Raw genomic sequence first — 13,568 nt, 5'->3', positions numbered from 1 at the left:
TTGGGCACCCTTTGTTAAGGGCCTTAAAGTAGCTGATAAGGAGTTGACTGGTGACAGTGGTAACTACCTTATATTCTGAGCAGAAGGGGACATAGCTGGAAAACCTATGCCAACCTCTCCCAGGTGTGTGTGTGTGTGTGTGTGTGTGTGTGTGTGTGTGTGTGTGTGTGTGTGTGTGTGTGGGTGTGTGTGTGTGTGTGTCTGTGTGTGTAAATCAAACCTCAAAAAGTGTGTGTTTGTGTCAGCTACTTGGGCAGGGATACAAAGCACTGGTTGGACAGAGAGGGTGCTGGTATGCCTTGGCTTGGTCACTCAGCTGAGATCTCAACTGTGTAGCTGTGCTAGTGGGGAGTCTTTTTGGGGATCTGGAGAAAGAGGGTGAAACCAGCCCTAGACTAACTGTGGTCTCTGTGTGCTCTCAAATGAAATTGCACTTGATGCAGAGAACTGCTTCTGGAAATACTGTGTGTGTACCTGTTATCTTATCAGTGTATGTCCCCCACTATTGCCAGTGGTGAGGATTGAGGCTCCTTGATTACTGGTCCAGTGGTGGGTTGTTATACTGTTCACTGAAGTTCTATGCTACATGACACTGTCCCACTGTCTGAGAAATGGATGCTCACCAATACTGTTAATGTTTTTGAATACAGTGCTGGCATGAAGGTAATTTTCAAAACATTTAACTACATGCCCAGCACGTGTTCATACTTTGAAATCCTAAGACAAGACCATTATTAGTAGACCATCCCCAACCAGATGATGTCATAAAAATAAGTCTTTTCACTACATTCAAAAAATGCTTTTTCTGTCAAGATATGTTAGCTAGGCAGGTAGCCGGCAGATAAAAAACACAAGTGAACCAAGCACAACGACTACTTCAGTTCTATTTCCACAAAGGCAAAACTCAGTCCTGGATAAAATAACTCCTTCTTTATTCCATAAAACATAAACTGTGAAATGAGCGCTTTCACGTATCCAAGATACGCTTCATCAGAAAAAAGCAGAAATTGGAAATCTGATGAAGCGTATCTTGGATACGTGAAAGCGCTCATTTCACAGTTTATGTTTTATGGAATAAAGAAGGAGTTATTTTATCCAGGACTGAGTTTTGCCTTTGTGGAAATAGAACTGAAGTAGTCGTGCTTGGTTCACTTGTGTTTTTTATCTGCTTTTTTTTTTTAGGCAGGTAGCCCTCAAAGTTAGAGTTTAGATATAGATCATGGTTGCAGGTCTGAATCTCTTGTCCACCAATCTGTGTTTAAAGATGTTAACACCTGTATGTAACACTGTCAATTGTGTATTGTGATATCTAAAACATCTAGAAACTGTGCTGAGATCACTGATTTAAGGAATACATCTTTCATACATTCTTTTTTCTGATTTTTGGCAAGAAGGATCTCAGCAGGAACCGAGCCATGTACATTGAGCAGATGCACAGGCTTGAGGAGCAGCAGAGGGAGAGAGGTATGTTGATCATTTTTCCTGCTTTATGAAATGAAATGCATCTTACCTCCATTTTTCAGCCATGTATTTTTCACAGTAATGTATATTAATTAGAATGCAGAAAAACATCATTCATACATTCTCTTTTCTGATTTCAGGTAAGGAGGATCTCAGCAGAAAGCAAGCCATGTGCATCGAGCGGATGCACACGCTTGATGAGCAGCAAAGGGAAAATGATATGTTGATCATTTTACTTGTTTTATGAAATGAAATGCATCTTCCCCTGTTTATAGGCCTGTATTTTTCACAATATTGTATACTGATAAGAATGCAGGAATACTGATTGTGCATCAGTAAGGTAAGTGAAATCATTACAAGATATCTGTACTTACAGCTGTGATTGAACTAAAAATGCTGAACTTTCACATAGCATTGAGCCATTGTTTCAGCACACAATTTTTGAATTGTACTCCACAATCTAAATAACAGTTGGGTTGGTGTATCTCTTACACATGTTGTGAGGTGAATGTTTTGCCTTACAAGTCTAAGTGCTTTGATTGCTGGTCATGATGTATTGTTTTGGCAAGCTAGTATGTATGACTGTGTTTTACAATGATCTGACATTCATAGAGTGAATGGATGTCTGCTGTGCCAGTGTATGCAATGCTGTTTGCAGACTGTGTGCCATGCCCTTCAGTTCAGCATTGGTATTACACCTACCTGCAACAACCTGGGTGTTTTGGTAGAAACAGTTATAGCCTGGGTTTAGTGACACTTATGCAGATATACATTTGATTGCAGCAGTTCATATCCAGCACACCCTGTAGGTCAATGTTTGTATTGCATCTGCCTCCAACACCTTGGGTGTTTTGATAGAAACACATTTATAGTCTAGGTTTATGTGCACCAGTTCAGCAAGCATATTCACAATGGGCTGATTTTTTCAGGCTACTGATTGCTAATATATTTGGTCGGTAATACATACATTTGTACACATACAATACTGTTAGTAACAGATATATTAGATTCTTACACCAGCTGTGGTGATTGAACATATAACATTGTTTTTACTGTTGTAGTCAGTGGATGTGTGTTCAACAAATTATCATGCTGCCTCTCCCAAATGTCTATCATATTGCTTGTCTATTGTCTGCAGTATTGTCATATCACTTTCTCCTCATTTTTACAATGACACTTTGTGGCTGTTCATATAAATAATTGAATGAAAACAGTACAATGTCTTGATCTGAGTATTCATACTTTCTCACAAAGCTAATGGTCTGGGTGGGTGTGTCTAAGCCTATAGAATTGTTAAAAGAAAGAATACTGAAATTCTGTTTGCAAATAAGACAAACCATGCATTTATGAGGTAACTCTGTCCATTATGGACTTGTGTCAGTCCCTGAGTAAATGGTCATCATAATCATATTCTGTTGTGCTGGAATATTCATGGGACTGTTCTGCATGATAGATATTTGCTTTTCATTTCTTTTCTGTTGTGTTTTGCAATTAATCTTGACAGAGCATGGGACCTATGAATGCTCTCTGATCGGAAGATGACAATGAGTGCATACTCAGCCACTGCTAGAGTATTCTGAGGATGACTTTGGTGATAATGATGATGATGATGATGACCCCAGTGGAGAAGATTACATAACTGGAATGGAGACAGTTACTGGGAGGAGATCCAGGAGGTCATGAGTGATGTGTTTCAAGCACAGATGTGGGACATTGTGGGGGTCCTTCATTGAGGATATGGCATGGGTTATGTGGATTAATTTGGGGTGATAGCTCAAGAGGTCATTTGGGACTCTGAGCCCCATCAGCGTGGACCCCCTGGTCTGTAAATATTGTTTGTGTTCTCCACTTGGTTATGCTGCCAACATGGTGATTGTCATTTCAGTGATTGAACTGTATATGCCCATTTGTGCAGGCATACCATGTATCTGTCATGCTTATGTGTTATTGTCATGTGACATTCACTTCTGCTTCAGTGTGTGCATGACACACATTAGCACATTTCACTTTCCATGCATTGTGGCAGTTACCCTGCAAGTTCTGCAAGAGTTATCCTGTAAACATGTGTTTTACCGGGGCAACTGACAGACAACATATGTTGTCCATAATCCATGACTAACAGTGTGTTATGCCTTGAAATTGAGTTTTGTCATATCAGGTATCTGAAACAGACAGACATGTCATTCCACATATGTTTTGGATGACAGTTGCCATGATGTCCCACTGGTAAGATGTGTTGTGTGTCATGGGTTGGCAATACTGATGCCATGCAGGATCACATACAGGTATATCATGTCTATGTGTAGTCCACCTTTTTTGACTGCATCAAACAGCTTTGTAACATTAATCTATGCACTGTGTTACATATAACACATTTTTTAACAGTACATTACGCCATGTTTGTTGTATGTAGCATTTCCACATGCATTATGTACTAAAATCGCTTTACACCTTCCGCAGATTTGTGAATATGCATGTGTGCACATAGTCAGATACATACTGACACACAAATGTACCTTTGACATGTGAGCATTCATTGAGTTACTGTTGGTGCACTGTAATATTGCTTACATCAGTGCCCTCTGCTTTGTAATGACCAGGATGGTTGAAGTACAACTGCATTTCTTTAGTCAACATTTGCATAGCAATGTATATGTATGCACTTGTAACTTTTAGCTTGCTTACCTATATGTGTTGATGACATGATTGCACATATTTGTGTATATGTGTTTTATACTTGTCCAGTTCTGTGGACATCAGTAATTAATCTGGCCATTCTACAGCATCCTGTGTGCTGTACACATGCATTTGCATTGTGTCAACTTACTTTGTCCTGCTTTACCATGATGTGGGGCCAGGTTGTCTACCTCCCTCCCACCTTCATATTTCGCTATTATTTTTTACAGATATGTTTGCCTTTTTTGCAGCTAATGACCACTGTCATGTATTAATTTGACACAGTGACGTTTTCTAGAATTCATAAATTTCAACGCCTTGGATCAACTTATTCACACCCCCACCAGGGGCAGCAAATGAGAGACTGGTGTTCCACACCAGAGGTCAATTCCTCGTTGGTCAGATCCGACAACAAGCTAATCAGCCTAGACATTCACATCCCACCCCCAATTAGGGAAACCATCATAAAAAACTTCTCCAAAGCCAACTTCACACTTCTTAAGACAGAAGTGGCAAACTTCATGACACCCATGCAGGCGGACAATAGAGGTATGATTGCTGAATCCTACACAAATGCACTTTATAAGCACTTACACGAGTGCATGGATCATGCTATCCCTAATAGAACCAAGATATTATCCTCCAAAAAAAGGAGGCCAATCTGGTAGTCCTCTGCCATAAACAAATTCTACAACAGAAGAAAGAAACTGTTGCAAAAAAGAGTAAAATCCCATGACTGGAGGAACTCCCTGGTCAACCTTAGTAAGAAGTTGAGATCCCTCATAAAATCCTCCAAAGCTAGTTATGAAAACAAAATTGCCATTGACTCTAAAGACAACCACAAAGCATTCTATAGCTATAGAATCTCAATGGGAACACTCAGATCTGCTCTGAGTTACAGCACAATGGCACTAAATATACAGAACCAACTGATATTGCCAACATCCTAGCAGATAGGTTCAGTGCTAACTTTACTCCCCCTCTCATCCCCTAGAGGGCCTATCTCTATACCGGAAGAATGCAAAGTTCCTATAATCATGGCTGCACAGGTAAAAAACACACTGTCCAAAGCCAAGAACACAGCATCCATGGGACCTGACAATATCCCAGGCTGCGTTCTACATGAACTACAGAATGAACTGACACCCTACCTAAGTACCATGTTCAATCATGGCCTCACCTCAGGCTTTGTACCCACTGAATGGCACACTATGACGGTTATCCCACTCCACAAAGGGGGAGCCATGATGGACCCCGGGAACTACCGCCCCATTAGCCTGACGAGCCTGGTCTGCAAGGCCATGGAACGTATCATTGTGGAACTCATAAACAAAGACATTGGTAATCTACAAACTCTGGACCCTACCCAGTTTGGATTTGTAAAAGGCAGATCATATCTCCTAAACCTGATTGACTTCTTTGAAGCAGTCACCAAAGCCATAGATGAGGGTAAAATGGTTCACACAGCTTATCTAGATCTCGCCAAGGCTTTCAAAACCATCCCCCACTCTGGAATTATAGATAAGCTCACTAAACTAGGTCTAAATCCCTATGTCACAAGATGGGTTGCCAACTGGCTCACGGACAGAACCCACACTGTGAAAGTAGCGGATTCCAAATCCGACTTCAGACCAGTGACAAGTGGAGTATCACATGGTTCAGTCCTGGGTCCTCTCCTGTTTGTTATCTACTTCTCTGAAGTGCAGGCTAACACAGAAGGTCTTTGGCTAACAAAGTTTGCAGATGACTGCAAACTAGGAGCCATAATCGAAACTCCTAACGATGTGGACAAACTACAAAAGGGCTTCACTGAGACAGATACCTGGTGTCAAAGCCATGACCTGAAGCTCAATGCCAAAATGTGTATTGTCATCCCCTTTGGTAAAACTCTGTATCCATGAACTACCACATAGCTGGTAGTCTACTTAATGCCAAAAATATGATAAGAGACCTTGGGATACAGGTGGACAGTAGTCTCTCCTTTGATAATCACATCGCCACAGTGGTCAGGAAATCCTGCTACGTGGCTCATCTCATCACAAAAGGATTCTCATCCAGAAAAAAAGAGGTCATTGTTCCCCTCTACTCATCACTCATTAGACCCATTATAGAGTACAACGCCCCTTTTGGTATGTACCTCACAAGACATCTACAACAACTGGAAAGACCACACAAATACCTCACAAAGAGGATCACTGGCCTCAAACAGATGCCCCACGCAGACCGTCTCAAAAAACTACAGCTTTACTCTGTCGCATATCGCCTACTCAGAGGCAATCCCTGCCTAACATACAAAGCTATGTCAAACCCAGAGCTGTTGGACATGCTCCACTTAAAGAAATCCCAATTCCTCTGAGCTATACACTCTTGGGACGTAAACCTTGTCACCACAATAAACAGAACATGCTGGAGGGATAGATTCCTGTCCCAGAGACTTCCCATACTCTGGAACAGTCTACCTATCTATGTCAAACAGAGCTCCTCATTAGCACGCTTCAACAAAAATATTGATGATTGGATGGAAAATTGGAAATTCACCCCAGGGATCACTTCTGTGGCTCTGCTTGACAGGGGCACAGGAAAATAATTTTCTTGGGTGGCGAAAGCCAGTGTACATTTTTTGGCTAGGCTTATATAGGCCCTAGGGCAATAGCCTAGTACCTACCTATGAACCTATGAACCTATGAACATGTGCCAATTGTATGGCTATTTTACAATGTGGGGCATGTGCATACAAGCTGCTGACTAACTAATGCTTACAGTACATCCTTGTTCTCATTATAAATGTGTATTACCCAGTGTAGTTTTTTCACATCCATATGCACAACCTGCTATATTTATTATGCCGTACTGTTATATTTTTGAGCATATTATTACATGTCATTGTTGTATGTGCATCGACCTTGCTTTCATCTACATTCCATTTATGCCACTGACAGACGTACAGTACATACAAGTCTACACCTGTGTGTTGCCTTTGACATGGCATATGCGTGTAACATACACATATTCCATTACACTTTTGTTTGGGTTGTGTACACCTACTTGTGTATGCAGCAGCATTTGTTGCTCTTCTGCAGTACTTGTGTTTGGAACTGTGCTGGGTTGTTTGCCTTTCAGATGCATTGTTGTAGGTTTAGTTCTATCCACTGTTGGAGTTATCTAACATTGATAGACCTGCATTTGCTTGTCTGTCATGTTGCCTGGCTTACACCTGCACTGTTGATGAACTAATTGCATATGTGTTGAATTATCCAATGTGTATTGTGATCCTACCTTATTACCCTAGAGCACACATCTACCATTGGTCATGCACATCCAGGTATGACTGCACAACAGTTGCGACATGTAACATAATAGTGTATAGTTAGAGATGTTTTTCTGCATTCCATCATGGCTGGTATGCATCCCTACCTTTTTTGTCAAGTTTCCATTGCCTGTGTTGTACAGTGTGCCATCTGTGCAACTTACCTGTCCTTACTGTTTTTTTCAACCTTTGTCTGACTAGTGTTGTGATATTTGTTCTGTGATTACACCTGCTGTGATGTCCTTCTCCTCCTCTTTCCCTATATTTACCTTTCCTTCAATTCATAAAAAAGGGGCCTCTTCCCACCACAAAAAAAAAAAAAAAATTGCCCATGCCCCTGTGACATTCCCTCAGTTTTTCCTGTTTCAGCATCCCTCTTGTGTACCCCGCTTTTTCACCCATACCCAATATATTCTTTTCTGTCTCCCACTTTCCTTGGGTGTGAGTGTTACTTGTGTTCCCCACAAGTTCTGAACCCATTGTTAGCAAATGTTAGTTATGGTGATGTGGCCATAATTGCCCTTCGCCTTTAATTTTTTTATTAGAAAAATTATGGATTACATTAGAATCCATAAGACCAAGCCACCATGTTTTATTAATACATGTGTTATGGAGATGATTATCTCTGAGCTTACTGGAAAGAGTGCTGACAAAAAAAAAAAAATATATATATATATATATATATATATATATATATATATATATATATATATATATCACAAATGGCATTGAAAGCTTTGAAGTACATATTTTATGTGGATGATTTATGGAAATATCTGTAGTTGCCTGTGATGTTTCTAGGTCTATTCCTGAAAATGTATATTACGGATGCTATGTGGTTTACATTGGGATAACTGGCCTTTTTTTTTTTTTTTTGCTGTCATAATGGAGTCGGTTACATTCCACAGTTGTCCTTAACCTTACTGGACAGATTCTGTTATACATATGTCTGTATAACTGTCTGGATGCTTGAATTGTAATCATCTTTCAGTAACTTTGTTACTGTACAACATGATTGGATAACCATTTCTCAATACTCACAGATTACTTGCAGATTTGTTCAGTGCGCCATTCTTACTGAGATACTCCATTGTGCGTTGAGCTATTCTGAGTTTCTTGTAGTACATTTACATATTGCAATGTTATCTGCAAGTTTTGCTCTGATATTGGTGTAATGCACTGGATTCTGCGAGCTTTACAGAGTCTAGTCCCCTGTGTGTGTATATCAAATGTCTACAAATATATTGTGCATTGATAAATGAATAAAGCTAACTTAGCAAAACTTAGCAAAAATAAAGTCCTCTTTCCAGACAAAAAAACAATCCAATTAAGACTAGAAAATCTGAAACTCTGAAACTGTAATGTTTGTCGGTATTTAGTGACTTCACTCCACAATTATTTGCCAGAAGGCCACAGACTTTATGAGGAAAACACCAAAAATCTGAGGCAAAAATCTGGATATTCTACAAAATTCCGAACATTTGAGAGGTATGACTTGTGTCCATGTTCCATACAGATTTTCAACTAAAGACGGCAATTTTATTTTTAACAGCAGATGGCAACCTTTCCTCACATCATGAGCCATCATAAGTCTGGTTACTTGTCCTAAATGTAATTATGCACCCTTCATCTTCTTCCTTCTTCAGACTGGACCAGCTTCAAATAATTCTCTTCTGTCCTACTTAGTAATACTAAATATGTTTGCAAAAAAAAAGGGAAGTTACCCAAAGTAAAATATTGTTAGGTTAATACAAAAATATGCCTGAGTTACCAACTATAACATTTTCATTCTGATGCAATCAAATGCCAGTGTTGTTTAAGAGCATAAGGTAGGGGGTATTGTTAATTTATTAAGTGTAGCAAACATACCCGTCAACTGCTAATCATTAAAACTCATAGAACTGTCCCTTAAAATTATAGCACAGGCTCAGCAAGAGATGCACTTTCTTATTTTTCACAATGGAAAGTCTATATATAATAGATCCTATATAGTTAGTGGTAGTGAAGCTTTGTACAAAATAGTTTATGCATTTAAAAAGTATGTATGTACCAGTAAACAGGTCTGACAACTAAATCATAACAATTGACAGATATGGTAGCAAATATGAGTTGTCTCATGTTATCCCAGCTTTGACACAGTACACTGTATTCCAGGTCACTACATTAAGTAGTTATTATGCAATATACTAAGTCATACTCAGTCACAAAAAATATGTAATAATTTAAGCAGTGTGTTAGGTACTCTAATTGTACCCAAAGATCGTACCCAAAGAAATGTCTGTACAGAGCAAGGTATACCACTGATGTAAATAATGCCCACATAACTATTGCAGTTCCGAAAGTGCTATTGGTAAAAAAATACTACAAAACAAGGGCTTGTGAATCAGAAAGCAGAGTAGCAAATGATGAAGCTAAGCTAATTATTCATGGCTGTGCCAAAGACCAAGAAGCATGGAACTCATTGTTTAGTTTAATGACACTGTTTTGCAACAAAACAGCTCTAGGGTACACTCAACACATGGCAGTGGGCCAAGAAAGCAATCTCAGACAATTGCATACGTAGTTCAGAATATGGATCCCAATGGTACTGTACTTTGTACAGTACAGTGCTACAGTCAAAGTCATTAGGTCATTAGGTCATACTGAATAGTCCACAGTAGGGAAAATATTAAAGCATTTAAGATACAGTGCCATGAAAACACCACTAATCATGGCGCTTGGCTGCTAATGAGCTGCTTGTTGTACCCAGGTTATGGGGTTTGATTCTTTCCAACTCCATTTGCCTATTTGTGCGACCTTGAACAAGTCACTTAACCAAGTATTGCTCCCAGATCTCCTATGAAAAAGTTTACTTGAAACAAGTGCACTTAGCTGGTTAACAAATGTCTCAAAAACACACAGGCTACACTAAGGAAGCTAACAGTACAGGAGAAGCTAACAAAATGGCAGGCATATTTAAGACTAAGCATGACAAACAAGCAGCTCTGTACAGCGATAGCAGGGAAGGCACAGGGTTCACGTGCATGGCAAATAACTGAATGGGTAGATATGTACAAGCAGATAAAAATAAAGAAGCTACAGGAAAAAACTGTAGATCAAATAACAAACAGCAAGGCATGGTATAGTGCACATAAGTCAGTCTAAGACTAGCAGCAGTGGCAAAAATAATAAAAGTAGAAGCGTAACCCAGTGCTTAATGCAAATGCAGGTGGTGTGCATTGCAGGAAAACAAGGAAACAATGTGAACACAGCAATCTCAATAGATCAGCCCTGTAAGCTTTGTCTGGATATAGGGCTTTCATACAAAAGAGTCTTTGTTGATGTTGAATCAATATATTATGAAAGGTAAAGATTCAGTAGTAAAAGTCACTCACATGGCATGAAACTCTTTTGCAATTCCCAGTCAAGGAAAATCACAAAGATGGCAAATTATTTACCAGAAAAAGTTAGCTTTGTTATTTATTTTCAGAGTTGCTGTATCTGTATTTAAATACTAAATGTTTTTCCATATAATTTAAAATCATGGAGTTAGATCAGTCTGACACCTTAAAAAGTACAGCTTTGCAGGGAGTGGCTAATTCACATTTTACTCATGGTATTGGGTGCTGTTTGGTCACAAGAACATGACTGGAGAGGTCATACTAGAGCCTCAACCATCATGAGTAAAAATAGGAGTTACCCACAATTCTGTCATGATGTACTGCAATGATATGATGGCATTCTTTAAAAAAGGAAAAAAAAAGTTTAATCTTTTTGAGTAATCCCGTTGTATAACTTGTGCTGCATGACATGTGTCTTTGCACTACTACAGGACAGTGGGACAGATCCAGGGTTGCCACCTGTCAAGAAATGTTCCTGAAAGTCTGGAAATGAGGGTCTCTTTCAGGAAATTCAGAAATCAAGTTCTCTCTCAGGAAATCCAGTCATGATGAGTACTTGAAAGGTATTTTGCATCATTCTGAGAGCTAGCACATTTCAGAAGTATGATTCTTAAAATGTTTACTGCTTCACTTGATGCCATATATGCCATCAAATGCAGTATAACAACAATCATCACTGTGGCTTATGCTTTTGCATGTGTTTGGGAGGCTGAAGTGTATATAAGAGCAATAAGCTGGCCATGATTTCTTCAAGTTTTCATTAGTGTCAGACATCAGCACAGCACACAATAAGTAGCTAGTTTTGGAGGTCTGGGAAAAACGTGTGGGATATAATGGCACAGTCATCATATCAGAGCTCTTTTCTTCCTATCTGAGGTCTTGGCTGTAGCGCCATCTGCATGTCCTCCTTATCTCTATGTGGGTTTTATTCACAGGTGAATGAATGTTCTTCCATTTTGCATGTAGAAAACATGTTTCTGTGTGTGTGTGTGTGTGTGTGTGTGTGTGTGTGTGTGTGTGTGTGTGTGTGTGTGTGTGTGTGAGTGAGTGAGTGTGTGTATGTGTGTGTGTGTGTGTGTGTGTGTGTGTGTGTGTGTGTGTGTGTGTGTGTGTGTGTGTGTGTGTGTGTGTGTGTGTGTTTGCTGACAAAATATCGGTAGGCGCATACACAAATCTTCTAGGTAGTGAAAAACGAAAGCATAAAGTGCATCACAGAATATCTGTGAGGCCGTGCTTATCTGATGATTTATGTATCACCCAATAAAGATTTGTTGTTTTGCTAGTAAGAAGTGATGCTATTTTTAATTGCAACAAGATCTGTTGTTTTGGTATGAAAAAAGTGAAGCTGTTTTTATTTGCAAAAGTGAAGATTTTGAGTAATCCCGTTGTATAACTTGTGCTGCATGACATGTGTCTTTGCACTACTACAGGACAGTGGGACAGATCCAGGGTTGCCACCTGTCAAGAAATGTTCCTGAAAGTCTGGAAATGAGGGTCTCTTTCAGGAAATTCAGAAATCAAGTTCTCTCTCAGGAAATCCAGTCATGATGAGTACTTGAAAGGTATTTTGCATCATTCTGAGAGCTAGCACATTTCAGAAGTATGATTCTTAAAATGTTTACTGCTTCACTTGATGCCATATATGCCATCAAATGCAGTATAACAACAATCATCACTGTGGCTTATGCTTTTGCATGTGTTTGGGAGGCTGAAGTGTATATAAGAGCAACAAGCTGGCCATGATTTCTTCAAGTTTTCATTAGTGTCAGACATCAGCACAGCACACAATAAGTAGCTAGTTTTGGAGGTCTGGGAAAAACGTGTGGGATATAATGGCACAGTCATCATATCAGAGCTCTTTTCTTCCTATCTGAGGTCTTGGCTGTAGCGCCATCTGCATGTCCTCCTTATCTCTATGTGGGTTTTATTCACAGGTGAATGAATGTTCTTCCATTTTGCATGTAGAAAACATGTTTCTGTGTGTGTGTGTGTGTGTGTGTGTGTGTGTGTGTGTGTGTGTGTGTGTGTGTGTGTGTGTGTGTGTGTGTGTGTGTGTGTGTGTGTGTGTGTGTGTGTGTGTGTGTGTGTGTGTGTGTGTGTGTGTGTGTGTGTGTGTGTGTGTTTGCTGACAAAATATCGGTAGGCGCATACACAAATCTTCTAGGTAGTGAAAAACGAAAGCATAAAGTGCATCACAGAATATCTGTGAGGCCGTGCTTATCTGATGATTTATGTATCACCCAATAAAGATTTGTTGTTTTGCTAGTAAGAAGTGATGCTATTTTTAATTGCAACAAGATCTGTTGTTTTGGTATGAAAAAAGTGAAGCTGTTTTTATTTGCAAAAGTGAAGAAATTTTGATCACAACAAGATTTTTTATACTGTTTGGAGTTTAATTTACAAATATTTTTACTAGTACTGCTTGGTGTTTTAGCTTAGCTCGAATAGTTCAAAAGGCTATTCTTTCATATTTTTCTCTTTGTTTTGACCTGAATAGTTGGACCCTGTTCACTGTCTACCAGTTTAAGGTAACTAAACGTCGGGGTACTCACAGTGCTTCATTTCTAAGCTGTCAGTGTAATGGAAAATCCTGGTTAGAATTAAGTGCTGCCACAGCTGGTTTATCCATTTACCACATCCACACATTAGCATCATTCATTTTCTGCTTCACTGCACACTTAACTAACTGCTCTACTTCTTTACAGGATAAGATAACTAACTAACTATGTCTGCCTTTGCCAAAT

This window comes from Protopterus annectens, chromosome 4.part0 (genome assembly GCF_019279795.1).
Source record: "Protopterus annectens isolate FY-2018-M chromosome 4.part0, PAN1.0, whole genome shotgun sequence".
Classification (NCBI taxonomy): domain Eukaryota; kingdom Metazoa; phylum Chordata; order Ceratodontiformes; family Protopteridae; genus Protopterus; species Protopterus annectens.
Note: the sequence above shows the minus strand (reverse complement) of the source record.